Source organism: Tachyglossus aculeatus, chromosome Y4 (assembly GCF_015852505.1).
Source record: "Tachyglossus aculeatus isolate mTacAcu1 chromosome Y4, mTacAcu1.pri, whole genome shotgun sequence".
Classification (NCBI taxonomy): domain Eukaryota; kingdom Metazoa; phylum Chordata; class Mammalia; order Monotremata; family Tachyglossidae; genus Tachyglossus; species Tachyglossus aculeatus.
This window is the reverse complement of record NC_052096.1, coordinates 3,943,656-3,959,656: the sequence shown is the minus strand read 5'-3', so window position 1 is coordinate 3,959,656 and position 16,001 is coordinate 3,943,656. Positions and strand designations below refer to the sequence as shown.

Sequence of the window (16,001 nt, the reverse complement as noted above, 5' to 3'; positions counted from 1 at the left end):
ATGACGGAGCCTGGCTTGGGTGGTCTTCCAAAAGACAGCAAGCCCCGGGCGGGTGGGAAGAGGGTGGATGGATGGGCATCGGGTCGGAGGGAAGGCGATGAAGGACAGGACGGTGACCTAAGCTCATCTGCTTTAGCACTCTTGGCTCAGTGGAAAGAACACAGGCTTTGGAGTCAGAGGTCGTGGGTTCGAATCCCGGCTCCGCCACTTGTCAGCTGTGTGATGTTGGGCAAGTCACTTCACTTCTCTGGGCCTCAGTTCCCTCATCTGTAAAATGGGGATGAAGACTGTGAGCCCTTCATGGGACAATCTGATTACCTTGTATCTACCCCAGCGCTTAGAATAGTGCTTTGCTTAACAAATACCAACATTATTATTATTATTATTATTATTTATCCCCTGGATTTATTATTTATATCCACTCCCAGGGTCTTTTACCTAGGGGTTTGGCGTGTGTGTCCTTCCCTGCTAAAGCTTCTCCCACTTGGACAAATCCTCCAAGCACCGAAAATCGTGTGCGTTTTGCACCCAGCAGCAATCAGTGAGTGCTAAGGATGAAAAATCGATCAATTATGCTATCTCTGGCTCTGCCTCTCCCATTTAGACTGTGAGCCCACTGTTGGGTAGGGACTGTCTCTATATGTTGCCAACTTGGACTTCCCAAGCGCTTAGTACAGTGCTCTGCACACAGTAAGCGCTCAATAAATACGATTGATTGATTGATTCTCTGTATCTCGACGTCTCTAGGCATCTCTGACTCTCTGGCTCCGTCTCTCTGACTCTCTCCTGGCCTCTGTTCCTCCTACCTCCCCATGGCTTACCCCACCCTTCTCGGGGCCTCAGTTTCCCCCTTTCCCCTTTCTTTCCCTCCCCCTTCTCCCATTTGGCCACCGGGGTCGTGGGAACCGTCCTTTCCCGAGGGTTTGGGCGGTGGAAAAGGGTCACCGTCTGTTTCACACCTTCCTGTGTAGAGCGGTCCGGGGGTTCCCACGGTCCTTGGACACAGAGACGGAAAAAGAGATGGGGCGAAGACAGAGACAGAGAGACACCGAGACAGGAAAAGATATAAGGTAGACAGGCAGAGAGATCCAGAGATAGGAAGGAAGACAGAGGCAGGGAGTCACTGAGACAGAAACATAGGATTGACAGGCAGAGGGAGGGAAGACAGACAGACACAGAGAGTCGCTGAGACAGAAAAAGTAGGATAGGCAGACAGGCAGAGGGAGATATAGAAAAGAGAAAGGAGGAAAGACAGGCAGAGACACCGAGACAGAAAAAAATAGGATAGACCGGCAGAGGGAAATACAGAGAAAGAGATAGGAGGGAAGTCAGAAGAAGATGATGATAATGATGATGATAGCATTTATTAAGCGCTTACTACGTGCAAAGCACTGTTCTAAGCGCCGGAGGACAGAGACATAGGATAGACAGGCAGAGAGAGGGAAGACAGACAGACAGAGACAGGCAGAGGAATATATAGAAAAGAGAAAGGAGGAAAGACAGGCAGAGAGACACCGAGACAGAAAAAAATAGAACAGACCGGCAGAGGGAAATACAGAGAAAGAGATAGGAGGGAAGTCAGAAGAAGAGAGATGCAGAGACATAGGATAGACAGGCAGAGAGAGGGAAGACAGACAGACACAGAGACAGGCAGAGGGAGATCATCATCATCATCATCAATCGTATTTATTGAGCGCTTACTGTGTGCAGAGCACTGTACTAAGCGCTTGGGAAGTACAAGTTGGCAACATAGAGAGACAGTCCCTACCCAACAGTGGGCTCACAGTCTAAAAGAGAGAGGCGGAGACATAGGATAGACAGGCAGAGAGAGGGAAGACAGACAGACACAGAGAGTCGCTGAGACAGAAAAAGTAGGATAGGCAGACAGGCAGAGGGAGATATAGAAAAGAGAAAGGAGGAAAGACAGGCAGAGAGACACCGAGACAGAAAAAAATAGGATAGACCGGCAGAGGGAAATACAGAGAAAGAGATAGGAGGGAAGTCAGGGGAAGAGAGATGCAGAGACATAGGATAGACAGGCAGAGAAAGGGAAGACAGACACAGAGACAGGCAGAGGGAGATATAGAAAAGAGAAAGGAGGAAAGACAGGCAGAGAGACACCGAGACAGAAAAAAATAGAATAGACCGGCAGAGGGAAATACAGAGAAAGGGATAGGAGGGAAGTCAGAGGAAGAGAGATGCAGAGACATAGGATAGACAGAGAGAGAGAGGGAAGACAGACAGACACAGAGAGTCGCTGAGACAGAAAAATTAGTAGGCAGACAGGCAGAGGGAGATATAGAGAAAGAGAAAGAAGGAAAGACAGGCAGAGAGACACTGGGACAGAAAAAAATAGGATAGACCGGCGGAGGGAAATACAGAGAAAGGGATAGGAGGGAAGTCAGAAGAGAGATGCAGAGACATAGGATAGACGGGCAGAGAGAGGGAAGACAGACACAGAGAGTCGATGAGACAGAAAAAGTAGGATAGGCAGACAGGCAGAGGGAGATATAGAAAAGAGAAAGGAGGAAAGACAGGCAGAGACACTGAGACAGAAAAAAATAGGATAGACCGGCAGAAGGAAATACAGAGAAAGAGATAGGAGGGAAGTTAGAGGAAGAGAGACGCAAGAGACATAGGATAGACAGGCAGAGAGAGGGAAGACAGACAGACACAGAGAGTCGCTGAGACAGAAAAAGTAGGATAGGCAGACAGGCAGAGGGAGATATCAGCATGGCTCAGTGGAAAGAGCATGGGCTTTGGAGTCAGAGGTCATGGGTTCGGATCCAGGCTCCACCAATTGTCAGCTGTGTGACTTTGGGCAAGTCACTTAACTTCTCTGGGCCTCAGTTCTCTCATCTGTAAAATGGGGGCAAAGACTGTGAGCCCCCCGTGGGACAACCTGATCTCCTTGTAACCTCCCCAGCGCTTAGAACAGTGCTTTGCACATAGTAAGTGCTTAATAGATGCCATTATTATTAAAAGAGAAAGGAGGAAAGACAGGCAGAGACACCGAGACAGAAAAAAATAGGACAGACCGGCAGAGGGAAATACAGAGAAAGAGATAGGAGGGAAGTCAGAGGAAGAGAGACGCAGAGACAGGATAGACAGGTAAGCAGAAAGAGATTCAGAAACAGAGACAGGACGAAAGACGGACAGGCGGAAAGAAACACAGAGACAAGATAGGAGGAGACAGGTAGAGGAGAGGCAGTCAGTCAGACAAGCAGAGAGAGACACCGAGAGAAAATATTGGAAGAGACAGAGAACAGGCAGGGGAGAAGAAACGAATGGCAGGCAGAGAAAGAGAAAGAAAGGAAAAAACAGAAAGGAGTGACAGAGGCGAAGAAAGGGTGAGACAGGAGAGGGAAGAGAAGCAGAGGCAATCATCATCAATCGTATTTATTGAGCGCTTACTGTGTGCAGAGCACTGTACTAAGCGCTTGGGAAGTACAAGTTGGCAACACATAGAGACGGTCCCTACCCAACGAGAGATATCCTCTCTGGAAACTGGGGAGGGGGGTGTCCTAAGCCCCCCGCCCCTCCTCCCATCCTCACAAGTGGCCGCCACATCTGGCCCGTGGCCCCGCAGGCCCGGCGCGTGCGGGATCAAAGAAGTTGAAGGGAAAAGGGCGACGGGGGAAGGGATCATTAGCCACTTGGTGTCAACGCCTTCCCAGGAACGGGAGTCGGAGGGGGAGGGGGAGAGCGTGGGAGCCGAGGGAGAAGGGAGAGAGACTTCCAGAACCACGGTTGGGTGGTCTTGGGCAAGTGCTTTTCTTCTCTGGGCCTATTTCCTCATCTGTAAAATGGAGATTCAATCTTGTCTTCCCATTTAATAATAATAGTAATAATAATAGGTATTATAGGAATAGGTAATAGGATAGGTAATCATAGGTATTATCATTATTATTGAACTTGTTAAGCGTTTACTATGTGCCAAGCACTTTTCTTAGCGCTGGGGTAGACACAAGCTAATGATGATGATGGTGGCATTCTTAAACGGTTTACCATACGCCAGGCACTGTACTAAGCGCTGGGGTGGTTACCAAATCGGGTTGGACACAGTCCCTGCCCCGTAAGGGGGCTCACCAGCCTTAATCCCCATTTTCCAGATGAGGTAACTGAGGCGCAGAGGAGTGACTTGCCCAAGGCCTCCCAGCAGTCGTGTGGTCTCCCCCTTCTAGACTGTGAGCCCACTGTTGGGTAGGGACTGTCTCTATATGTTGCCAACTTGTACTTCCCAAGCGCTTAGTACAGTGCTCTGCACACAGTAAGCGCTCAATAAATACGATTGATTGATTGATGTGGCAGAGTCGGGATTAGAACGCAGGTCCTTCTGACTCCCACACTGGGAACCTCCCCCCTCGTCCCCCTCTCCACCCCCCCATCTTACCTCCATCCCTCCCCCACAGCACCTGTATATATGTATATATGTTTGTACATATTTATTACTCTATTTATTGATTTATTTTACTTGTACATATCTATTCTATTTACTTTATTTGGTTAGTATGTTTGGTTTTGTTCTGTCTCCCCCTTCTAGACTGTGAGCCCACTGTTGGGTAGGGACTGGCTCTATATGTTGCCAAGTTGGACTTCCCAAGCGCTTAGTACAGTGCTCTGCACACAGTTTGATTGATTGATTGATTGATGGGGACTTAACCTGATTATCTTGTATATCCCCCAGCCTTTAGCACAGTGCTGGCAAGAGCATGGTCTTGGGAGTCGGCAGACCTGGGTTCTAGGATTCCCGGCTTCCACTCGCCTGCTGTGTCACCTTGGGCGAGCCACTTCTCTGTGCCTCAGTTTCCTCATCTGCAAAATGGGGGAAGACTGATGAGAGGAGGCCGATGCAGTAGTTGAGCCAGGATGTGCAGAATGAATGGACCAACGTGGATAAGAAGGGGTGAATCCCAGAAGTGGAAGAGAGCCCAACAGAGGGAGGGGAGTTGGAGGTTTGTACAGATTGTACAAATGTTTCCCCCTTCTCCCCCTCCCCATGCCCCCGCCTTACCTCCTTCCCCTCCCCACAGCACCTGTAGATATGTATATACGTTTGTACGTATTCATTACTCTATTTTATTTGTACATACTTATTATATTCAATTTTATTTTGTTAATATGTTTTGTTTTGTTCTCCGTCTCCCCCTTCTAGACTGTGAGCCCGCTGTTGGGTAGGGACCGTCTCTATATGTTGCCAACTTGGACTTCCCAAGCGCTTAGTACAGTGCCCTGCACACAGAAGGCGCTCAATAAATACGATCGAATGAATGAATGAATGAATGAATGCTGGGCAGATGCTGAACAAATGCCATTGTTATTCTTAGGTGGAAAGGGACACAGGGACAGAGACAAAGGCAGACAGAGAATCAGAGGCCCCTGAGCTGCTGTGATGTAGCCGCCGCGCTCGTGCTGGACGCCCACCCCCCATCCACACGCCACCCCCGCCCATCACCCCAAAGAGAGAAGGATCAAAGCAGTCGAGGAGGGGGCAGTGGGATTTTTCCCACAGTCACTCCTGGCCCTGGAGGAGGGGGAAGGGGGGAACTCAGGGGCCCTGAAACCCTCAGAAGAGGGAATTCAAGAGAGGGTGAAGGTTTGTTTTATTGTCCTCTCCCAAGCGCTTAGTCCAGTGCTCCAAACACATTCATTCAGGTAGACTGTGAGCCCACTGTTGGGTAGGGACTGTCTCTCTATAATAATAATAATGGCATTTATGAAGCGCTTGTTCTAAGCGCAGGGGAGGTTACAAGGTGATCAGGTTGTCCCACGGGGGGCTCACAGTCTTCATCCCCATTTTACAGATGAGGTCACTGAGGCCCAGAGAAGTTAAGGGGAGGTTACAAGGTGATCAGGTTGTCCCACGGGGGGCTCACAGTCTTCATCCCCATTTTACAGATGAGGTGACGGAGGCCCAGGGAACTGTTCTAAGCGCTGGGGAGGTTACAAGGTGATCAGGTTGTCCCACGGGGGGGCTTACAGTCTTCATCCCCATTTTACAGATGAGGTCACTAAGGCCCAGAGAAGTTAAGGGGAGGTTACAAGGTGATCAGGTTGTCCCACGGGGGGCTCAGAGTCTTAAGCCCCATTTTACAGATGAGGTAACGGAGGCCCAGAGAAGTGAAGTGACTTGCCCAAAGTCACACAGCTGACAATTGGCGGAGCAGGGATTTGAACCCATGACCTCTGACTCCAGAGCCCGGGCTCTTTCCACTGAGCCATGCTGCTTCTCTTCAGATATATGCTTCTCTTCATATATGTTGCCAACTTGTACTTCCCAAGCGCTTAGTCCAGTGCTCTGCACACAGTAAGTGCTCAATAAATACGATTGATTGATTGATTCATTCATTCATTCAATCATTATTTATTGAACTCTTACTGTTTGCAGAGCACTGGACTTGGGAGAGAACAACGCTAAACTGTGAGCCCACTGTTGGGTAGGGACCGTCTCTATATGTTGCCAACTTGGACTTCCCAAGCGCTTAGTACAGTGCTCCGCACACAGTAAATGCTCAATCAATCAATCAATCGTATTTATTGAGCGCTTACTGTGTGCAGAGCACTAAGCCCAATAAATACAATTGAATGAGTGAATGAATAAACAGACACAGTCCCTGCCCAAACCAAGCTTATAGTCTAGAGGGGGAGCTTACAACACAGTAAACGTTCAGTGAATACGACTGAATGAAAAAGAAACCGAGGCTCAGAGGCGGAAGGACTCAGAGAGAATCAAACCTGGAAATAATAATAATAATAATAATAATAATGGCATTTATTAAGCACTTACTATGTGCAAAGCACTGTTCTAAGTGCTGGGGAAGTTACAAGGTGATCAGGTTGTCCCACAGGGGGCTCACAATCTTACTCCCCATTTTACAGATGAGGTAACTGAGGCCCAGAGAATAAGACTTTATATAAAAAATGAGGAGGGGCGGAGCCAGGGGAGCCACTAGGAAGTCCGAGTAATAGAAAGATGGGAAAGATACCGTGTGAGATGACTTAAAAAAACCCAGCCCACATTGCGGAGATACGGAATTGAGAAGCAGTGTGGCCTAGTGGAAAGAGCACGGGCCTGGGAGTTGGAGGTCGCGGGTTCTAAATCCGCTCTGCCACATGTGTGCTGGGTGACCTTGGTCAAATTACTTAAGTTCTCTGTGCCTCAGTCAACTCATCCGTAAAACGGAGGTCAGGATTGGGAGCCCCATGAGGGAGAAGGTCTGTGTCCAACCTGATTATCTTATATCTGCCCCAGCCATTAGAACAGTGCTTGGCACATAGTAAGCGCTTAACAAATACCACAGTTATCATCATCATCGTCATTGTCGTCCTTGCGTCATCATCACCAATATTTACCGCCACTCACTGGGCTCCAAGCACTGACCTCCCTGTCTCTTTCTCTAGACTATAAATTCGTTACCGGCCGAGAACGGGCCTGCTGTTTGGTCTTGTTCTCTGTCTCCCCCTTTTAGACTGTGAGCCCACTGTTGGGTAGGGACTGTCTGCCAATTTGTACTTCCCAAGCGCTTAGTACAGTGCTCTGCACATAGTAAGCGCTCAATAAATACGATTGATGATGATGATGATGATGCTGATTCTGTTGCATTGTACTCAAGCGCATGGTATGGTGCTCTGCACCGATTAAGCCCTATATAAATATCAGTGATTGATTGATTGATTGACTCTGGGATCCAGAAAGAAACAAAATTAGGTGGCAGGGGGAGGGGCAATAATCTTAACCTATCAATCAATCGTATTTATTGAGCGCTTACTGTGTGCAGAGCACTGGACTAAGCTCTTGGGAAGTACAAGTTGGCAACATATACAGTTCCTACCCAACAGTGGGCTCACAGTCTAAAAGGGGGAGGCAGAGAACAGAACCAAACATACTAACAAAATAAAATAAATAGAATAGCTATGTACAAGTAAAATAAATAAATAGAGTAATAAATATGTACAAACATATATACAGGTATATACTATCAAAAACAAAGTACCATTTGGAAGAGGTCCTAAAAACCCACAAGGGAAATTGTTGAAAATAAAATACCAAGAGCCCAGGCCCGGCAGTCAGATGATCCGAGTTTTGATTCCGACCCCGCCACTTGTCTGCTGGGTGACCTTGGGAAAATTCCTTCACTCCTCTGGGCCTCAGGTACTTTATCTGTAAAATGAGGATTGAGACTATGAGCCTCACGTGGCACAGGGACTGTGTCCAATCCGATTTCCTTGTATCCACCGGGGCGCTTAGTACAGTGCCTGGCACACAGTAAGCTCTTAATAGATACCATAATAATGATACTAACGATAATTTAATTATTAGTATTATTATTCATTCATTCAATCGTATTTATTGAGCGTTTACTGTGTGCAGAGCACTGTACTAAGCGCTTGGGAAGTACAAGTCAGCAGCATAACATTAAGAGAAGCAGCGTGGCTTAGTGGAAAGAGCCCGGGCTTTGGAGTCAGAGGTCATGGCTTCAAATCCCGGCTCCGCCAATTGTCAGCTGTGTGACTTTGGGCAAGTCATTTCACTTCTCTGGGCCTCAGTTACCTCATCTGTAAAATGGGGATAAAGACCGTGAGGCCCCATGTGGGACAATCTGATCACTTTGTAACCTTCCCAGCGCTTAAAACAGTGCTTTGCACATAGTAAGCGCTTACTAAATGCCATTATTATTATTATATAGAGACGGTCTCTACCCAGCAACGGGCTCACAGTCTAGAGGATGATTTAAAAAACATTACCAATTTTAAATACCAATCACCCCAGCGCTTAGAACAGTGCTTTGCACATAGTAAGTGCTTACTAAATACCATTATTATTATTATTATTATTATATAGAGACGGTCTCTACTCAACAACGGGCTCACAGTCTAGAGGGTGATTAAAAAAAATTACCAATTTTGTTTACCAATCACCGCAGTGCTTAGAACAGTGCTTTGCACCTAGTAAGCGCTTACTAAATGCCATTGTTATTATTATTATTATATAGAGACGGTCTCTACCCAACAACGGGCTCACAGTCTAGAGGATGATTTTTTAAAAATTACCAATTTTAAATACCAATCACCCCAGCGCTTAGAACAGTGCTTTGCACATAGTAAGCGCTTACTAAATATCATTATTATTATTATTATATAGAGACGGTCTCTACCCAACAACGGGCTCACAGTCTAGAGGATGATTTTTTAAAAATTACCAATTTTAAATACCAATCACCCCAGCGCTTAGAGCAGTGCTTTGCACATAGTAACTGCTTACTAAATATTATCGTTATTATTATTATTATATAGAGACGGTCCCTACCCAACAACGGGCTCACAGTCTAGAGGATGATTTAAAAGAAATTACCAATTTTAAATACCAATCACCCCAGCGCTTAGAACAGTGCTTTGCACATAGTAAGTGCTTACTAAATATTATCATTATTATTATTATTATATAGAGACGGTCCCTACCCAACAACGGGCTCACAGTCTAGAGGATGATTAAAAAAAATTACCAATTTTAAATACCAATCACCCCAGCGCTTAGAACAGTGCTTTGCACATAGTAAGCGCTTACTAAATGCCATTATTATTATTATTATTATTATTATTATTGTTATATAGAGACGGTCTCTACCCAACAACGGGCTCACAGTCTAGGGGATGATTTAAAAAAAATTACCAATTTTAAATACCAATCACCCCAGCGCTTAGAACGATCCCTACCCAACAACGGGCTCACAGTCTAGAGGGTGATTAAAAAAAAAATTACCAATTTTAAATACCAATCACCCCAGCGCTTAGAACAGTGCTTTGCATGTAGTAAGCTCTTACTAAATACCATTATTATTATTATTACATGGAGATGGTCTCTACCCAACAACGGGCTCACAGTCTAGAGGATGATTTAAAAAAATTACCAATTTTAAATACCAATCACCCCAGCGCTTAGAACAGTGCTTTGCACATAGTAAGCGCTTACTAAATGCCATTATTATTATTATTATTATTATTATTATTGTTATTATTACACAGAGACTGTCCCTACCCAACAACGGGCTCACAGTCTAGAGGATGATTAAAAAAAATTACCAATTTTAAATACCAATCACCCCAGCGCTTAGCACAGTGCTTTCCCCATAGTAAGCGCTTACTAAATGTCATTATTATTATTATTATATAGAGACGGTCCCTACCCAACGATGGGCTCACAGTCTAGAGGGTGATTAAAAAAAAAAATTACCAATTTTGATTACCAATCACCAGCACTAAATCCAATGCCTGGCCAAGAGTAAGCGCTTAAATGCCTTTAAAAGAGTGAGAAGAGTGCTTGGCACATAGTAAGCGCTTAACAGATGTCATTATTATTATTAATAAAAAAAAATCTTAGCACTAGTGACCTGAATTTAAAAAATCCAGTGCCTGGCCCAGAGTAAGCGCTTAACAAATGCCTTTAAAAGAGTGAGAACAGTGCTTGGCACATAGTAAGCACTTAACAGATGTCATTATTATTATTAATAAAAAGAATCTTAGCGCTAGTGACCTGGATTTAAAAAATCCAGTGCCTGGCCCAGAGTAAGCGCTTAACAAATGCCTTTAAAAGAGTGAGAACAGTGCTTGGCACATAGTAAGCGCTTAACAGATGTCATTATTATTATTAATAAAAAATATCTTAGCACTAGTGACCTGAATTTAGACTGTGAGCCCACTGTTGGGTAGGGACTGTCTCTATATGTTGCCAACTTGTACAGTGCTCTGCACACAGTAAGCACTCAATAAATACGATTGATTGATTGACTGATTGATTGAATTTAAAAAATCCAGTGCCTGGCCCAGAGTAAGCGCTTAACAAATGCCTTTAAAAGAGTGAGAACAGTGCTTGGCACATAGTAAGCGCTTAACAGATGTCATTATTATTATTAATAAAAAAAAAATCCTAGCACTAGTGACCTGAATTTAAAAAATCCAGTGCCTGGCCCAGAGTAAGCGCTTAACAAATGCTTTTAAAAGAGTGAGAACAGTGCTTGGCACATAGTAAGGACAAACAGATGTCATTATTATTAATAAAAAAAATCCTAGCACTAGTGACCTGAATTTAAAAAATCCAGTGCCTGGCCCAGAGTAAGCGCTTAACAAATGCCTTTAAAAGAGTGAGAAGAGTGCTTGGCACATAGTAAGCGCTTAACAGATGTCATTATTAATAAAAAAAATCTTAGCACTAGTGACCTGAATTTAAAAAAATCCACGACTGGCCCAGAGTAAGCGCTTAACAAATGCCTTTAAAAGAGTGAGAACTGTGCTTGGCACATTGTAAGCACAAACAGATGTCATTATTATTATTAATAAAAAAAATCCTAGCACTAGTGACCTGAATTTAAAAAATCCAGTGCCTGGCCCAGAGTAAGCGCTTAACAAATGCCTTTAAAAGAGTGAGAACAGTGCTTGGCACATAGTAAGCGCTTAACAGATGTCATTATTATTATTAATAAAAAAAAAATCCTAGCACTAGTGACCTGAATTTAAAAAATCCAGTGCCTGGCCCAGAGTAAGCGCTTAACAAATGCCTTTAAAAGAGTGAGAACAGTGCTTGGCACATTGTAAGCACAAACAGATGTCATTATTATTATTAATAAAAAAAATCCTAGCACTAGTGACCTGAATTTAAAAAATCCAGTGCCTGGCCCAGAGTAAGCGCTTAACAAATGCCTTTAAAAGAGTGAGAACAGTGCTTGGCACATTGTAAGCACAAACAGATGTCATTATTATTATTAATAAAAAAAAATCTTAGCAGTAGTGACCTGAATTTAAAAAGAAGTATTGCATTGGCCGGGAATCGAACCCGGGCCTCCCGCGTGGCAGGCGAGAATTCTACCACTGAACCACCAATGCTTAACTACCCTGATTTCCTCCAAGCCCATAGTTAATAGCATCGCACTCTGCAGCCTTGTTGCAATTTAATTTAAATAGTTGAGGGACTCAGGTCTGCAGATTCACTCATTCAATCGCATTTATCGAGCGCTTACCGTGTGCAGAGCACTGTACTGAGCGCTTGGGAAGTCCAAGTCGACAACAGATAGAGCCGGTCCCTACCCAACAACGGGCTCACAGTCTAGAAGGGGGAGGACAACCGAAACTGTATATATGTTTGTACGTATTTAGGACTCTATTTATTTATTTTATTTGTACATATTTATTCCATTTATTTTATTTTGTTAATATGTTTGGTTTTGTTCTCTGTCTCCCCCTTCTAGACTGTGAGCCCACTGTTGGGTAGGCGTTGGGAAGGAAGAGGGGGTCGGGGGTCAGATTTCTAGGCCCACAGGTGGGCGTGGGGGGCCGGTTTGGGGATAAAGTGCTAGCTGGGGAAGGGAGATATTGGACGAGACAGGGGGTCTCTCCCAAATTCCCGGCGGGGTCCGAATTTCCCAATTTCCCTTTCCTGACCCCCCTCCCTGGGAGCCTGGTGGCACAGGGCCATAAAGCGGCCCCATTTGGCGGTCGGGGGGCGGCTCCGACACGGGGGTGCGAATCCCCCCCATCCCCTCCCCTACCCCAGGTGACAAGGGGACATAAACCCCGGGATGGTTCCCATGGGGAGGGAGGAAGGGGCCCTGACCCTGCCCCCCCACACCCCAACATCTGTCCCACTCCGTTTGGTCCAAATGGACTGGGGGCGAGGATGCCTGAGTCCCTGAAATAATAATAATAATAATAATGATGGCATTTGTTAAGCATTTACTATGTGCAAAACACTGTCCTAAGCGCTGGGGGGGATACAAGGTGATCAGGTTGTCCCGCGTGGGGCTCACAGTCATATCTTTTCATCCTGAAAAGAGGATATGAAGGGGGAGGGTATCTCCCCCTGGCCTGGCAAGAGTATCTAATCAGTCAATCAATCAATCAATCGTCTTTGTTGAGTGCTTACTGTGTGCGGAACACTGTACTGAGCGCTTGGGAAGTCCAAGTTGGCAACATATGGAGACAGTCCCTGTCTAAAAGGGGGAGTACAAGACAACAGAACAAAACAGATTAACAAAATAAAATAAATAGAATAGATAGGTACAAGTAAAAATCGTATTTATTGAGCGCTTACTGTGTGCTGAGTGCTGTGTGCCAAGCGCAGTGCTGGGTGCTTACACTGTACTAAGCGCTTGGGAAGTCCAAGTTGGCAACATATAGAGACGGTCCCTACCCAACAGTGGGCTAAATATGTTCCCTGTGGACAGGGAACATTTTTACCAACCGCTTTGAACTGTGCCTCTCCCAAGCGTTTTAGTCTCTGCACACATTAAAGCGCTCAATAAATCCCATTGATCGACTGATTAATTGATTTAGACTGTGAGCCCCTTTTAGACTGTGAGCCCACTGTTGGGTAGGGACTGTCTCTATACGTTGCCAACTTGTACTTCCCAAGCGCTTAGTACAGTGCTGTGCACACAGTAAGCGCTCAATAAATACAATTGATGATGATAAAAGGGGGAGACGGAAGAAAACCAAACATACTAACAAAATAAAATAACAAAATAATCAATAATCAATCTATCTATGGTATGTATTGAGCGCCTACTATGCACAGAGCGCTTGGGAGAGTATAATAAAGCAGAAAAGTTCTCCGCCCGTAACGAGCTTACAGTCTAGATACCATTCTGTTAGTACAGCGCTCTGCGCACAGTAAGTGCTCAATAAATGCCATTGATTGATTGAGAGTGGGGAAAAAGGATAGCTGACTCTCTATGCCCCTTACCTAGTGGTGATAGTAGTAGTGGTAGTAATAGGAATTATTATTACAGTATTTATTCTCCCCTACAAGACTGTAAAATCCTTGAAACTCCTTGAGGGCAAGGATGTGTCTCCCAAGCTTTTAGTACAGTCCTCTGCAATCAATTAAATAATCAAATCGCACTTATTGAGCGCTTACTGTGCACAGCGCACTGTACTTGGGAGAGTACAGTATCACAATATAACCGACACATCCCTGCCCCCGACTTGTTTACAGTCTAAAATGGGAGACCGACTGCACTCAGTAAGTGCTCAATAAATAGTACTGATTAAGTGCTATGTGCAGAACACTGTACTAAGCTCTGGGAAAGACTACACAGGTGGGAATTAATAGTAATGATAATAATAATAATAATGGCATTTGTTAAGCACTTACTATGTGCCAAGCACTGTTCTAGATGCAGTCCTTAGCCCTCGGCGGACTGACAGCCTGAAAACAAAGAGAAGAGGGGACTGAAGAGACATATTGGGAAGAATAAAATAAAAATACTAAGGCAACATAGAGACAAAAGCAAAGCTCGGTAAAAGTAATAACTGTGGTATTTCTTAAGTGTTTACTATGTGCCAGGCACCTTACTAAGCACTGGGGTGCATACAGGATAATTGGGTTAGACACAGTCCCTGTCTCACGTGGGGCTTCACGATCTTCATGCCCATTTTCCAGTTGAGGTAACTGAGGCCCAGAGAAGTGAAGTGATTTGCCTAAGGCTTCACAGCAGACAGGTAGTGGAGTCGGAATTAGAACCCAGGTCCTTCCAACTTCCAGGCCCATGATTCACTAGGCCATGCTGCTTGCAAGAGGAGCAGAATTCTGGGTCTCTCTCCTGCATATGTATATATGGTTGTACATATTTATTACTCTATTTATTTATTTATTTTATTTGTACATGTCTATTCTATTTATTTTATTTTGTTAGTATGTTTGGTTTTGTTCTCTGTCTCCCCCTTTTAGACTGTGAGCCCACTGTTGGGTAGGGACTGTCTCTATATGTTGCCAATTTGTACTTCCCAAGCGCTTAGTACAGTGTTCTGCACATAGTAAGCACTCAATAAATATGATTGATTGATTGATCGATTGATTTCTCTCGTGGTTGCTTTGGGCCAGCACACAAATTGAGGGGGACAGAGAAGTAAAACGGGGATTCGATACCTGTTCCCTTTCCTACTTAGACTCTGAACCCCCTGTGGGACAGGACCTGTGTCCGACCTGATTAACCTGTATCTATCCCAAATTTAAGCTCTTACTATGTGCCAAATCCTGTATTAATGATAATAATAATAATAATAAAAGACCCAATCCCTGTCCTCGACAGGCTTACAGTCTCTGCTTCTCCGTGTCACCCTGTCGGTCTCTTTCTTCAGTGCTTTCCCTGTCTGTCTCTGTTACCATTCTTGTGGCCAGTGGTCAAATGGTGTCACTCAGGCTTGGGTGGTGACACCACAATCAATCAATCAATCAATCGTATTTATTGAGCGCTTACTGTGTGCAGAGCACTGTACTAAGCGCTCGGGAAGTACAAATTGGCAACATATAGAGACAGTCCCTGCCCAACAGTGGGCTCACAGTCTAACTGAGGGTCCTGGGAGGTAGGTGGGTGCGGATGATGCACTCTGCCCCCACCATAGCCCAGGGATCCGGTGGTGGAGACAAAAAACGGTTAGAAAGAGGCAGGAGGATGACGCTGTACGCCCACTGTTGGGTAGCGACTGTCTCTATATGTTGCCAATTTGTACTTCCCAAGCGCTTAGTACAGTGCTCTGCACACAGTAAGCGCTCAGTAAATACGATTGATGATGATGATGATGTAAAAATGGACACCCAAGAACCGGGGCTAAGGAGCAAAGAAGAGAGAGGAAAGACAGGGAATTGGGATGGGAACAAGGGATCGGGAGAAGGCTAGAGGAAGCAGGGAGAAGAAGGGGCTGGAGTCGAGCAGAGTGACACTCCAGAAGAGGGTCCAGACTGAAGACCATCCAGCCATGGGGCGGAGGCCTGACCTAGAGGACAGAGCCCGGCACTGGGAGTGAGAAGGCCCTGGGTTCTAGTCCCAACTCCTCCACTTGTCTGCTGTGTGACCTTGCGCAAATCACTTCACTTCTCTGTGCCTCATCTGTAAAATGAGGATTAAGACTGTGAGCCTCAAGTGGGACAGTGACTGTGCCTAATCTGATTACCTTGTATGTACCCCAGCCCTTAGAACAGTGCTTGGTACAGAATAAGCATTTAACGAATA

At 45.2% G+C, this 16,001-nt stretch overlaps 1 non-coding gene across 1 annotated transcript; it reads right to left on the bottom strand.

Moving 5' to 3' along the window:
* Window positions 1-11,806: 11,806 nt before the first annotated feature.
* On the bottom strand, window positions 11,807-11,877 carry TRNAG-GCC. Its single transcript has one exon. It is a non-coding gene; the product is annotated as a tRNA-Gly (tRNA).
* Between the last annotated feature and the right edge of the window lie 4,124 nt (window positions 11,878-16,001).